The sequence below is a fragment of the Triticum dicoccoides genome, chromosome 6B (genome assembly GCF_002162155.2).
Source record: "Triticum dicoccoides isolate Atlit2015 ecotype Zavitan chromosome 6B, WEW_v2.0, whole genome shotgun sequence".
Classification (NCBI taxonomy): Eukaryota; Viridiplantae; Streptophyta; class Magnoliopsida; order Poales; family Poaceae; genus Triticum; species Triticum dicoccoides.
In genome coordinates, this window is record NC_041391.1 from 111,331,494 (window position 1) to 111,333,195 (window position 1,702).

Here is a 1,702-nt window from a genome sequence, read left to right on the forward strand (position 1 = left end):
TAGGGGGAGATCTCCATGATTCAACTCTTCAAATGTGCATTGCCTCAAACGCAAATTCCTCACTATGCACATCTTCAGGGGGAGTTCTTCTATATCTTGCAATCAAATTCCTCAATATCAGTATTTACACTTCATATGTTTATCCCCGTTGAAAACTTAACCTATATTGTCATCAATCACCAAAAAGGGGGAGATTGTAAGTGCATCTAGTGCCCCTTAGTGATTTTGGTGTATTGAAGACTTATAGGTTAAGGGACTAATGCGTTTGTAAGTGTACACAGGTCTATAAGTCTATGAGGAGTTTGATATTTACAGAGAAAGTCGACCCCTAAAAATGAAGTTCTTCGACTGAAGACTTTGATATTCTGAAGACTTTCTGAAGACTTTGAAAGTGAAGAAATTGGTGTGACCTTGAAGACTTGGTATTCATTTGAGGAACATGAAGCGTGAAGACTTTTGTTTTCGTAGTTTCATTTTCTCTTTCTTGAGTCATAGGAAACACCGTACTGTTAAAGGGGGTCGAGGAAATACTAAGGAAAAATTTCCATGTGATGCTCAACTCAAAATACTACACCTACATATCCCTTCGAGTGAAGCCTTTGGAAATCTCATGCAGTTCAGTCACTTTCTTCAGTGACAGAGACGAAGTTATTCTGGTCGCTGATGAATTTGTTCTGACTAAGGAGTTAGGAATTCGCCAGTGCGAATTGCCTACACAGTGAGGAACATGATAGCCCTGAGGAATTTGAGAGTCAAATTTCCGACCGTTGTTGTGTTGCGTGCCAGCTGTCCCAAAATATCTTATCCACCTAACGGTCATATCATTGAAGGGCATTTATGTCTTATCATGTCGGGCTGCTCCCTAGGCTATAAATAGCCGCCCCCTACAACCACTAGCTGGTTGGCTGCTCCGAGAGAACTTGACACTTGTCATTTGAGAGCAACCCATCCTCCGAGGACTTTGAGCGAAAATCATCAAGTGAGGAAAACCCAAAACCAAACCCCTACAAACCCAAAGTGATTGAGCATCACTGAAGAAATTGATCCTGCGTGGATCCGACGCTTGTTACCTTTGAAGACTGTGCTTCTTCCAGACGGTTAGGTGTCATGGTCTAGAGCATCCAAGAGGAATTGTGGATCGCCGAGTGACCAAGTCTGTGAAGGTTTGTAAGTCGCCTGAAGACTTACCACGAGTGATTGGACGAGGTCTGCGTGACCTTAGTTCAAGGAGAATACGGTGAGGACTGGGTGTCCTGAGCTGCGTGCTCAGTGACTGGGTGTCCGGGACTGCGTGTCCTTGAGTTTAAATACTCAGCCGCTCCAACCAGACGTACAACTGAGACAGCAGTTGGAACTGGTCTACCAAATCATTGTCTTCACCAACCTAACTGGTTCTATTTCCTCAACCCTTTCATTTCCTCATTACTGTGTTGAGTGTTTGTTCATATCTGTGTTTGAAGACTTTGACTGAAGACCTTCTCAATTTCCTCAGTTCAAGTTCTTCAGTCTGTTTGTCTTCATCTTGTGTTATCCTGTGATTACGCTTTCTATACTCTGTGCTAGTCTTCATTTCATCATGATGACCATGCTTGTATTCTGTTATGCTTACTTCTGAGTACTTATTCCGCTGCTAGTAGTTCTTCGCTAAGGAATTTCCTCAACGGCAAATTCCTCAGTGAAGAATTCATAAAAATCGCCTATT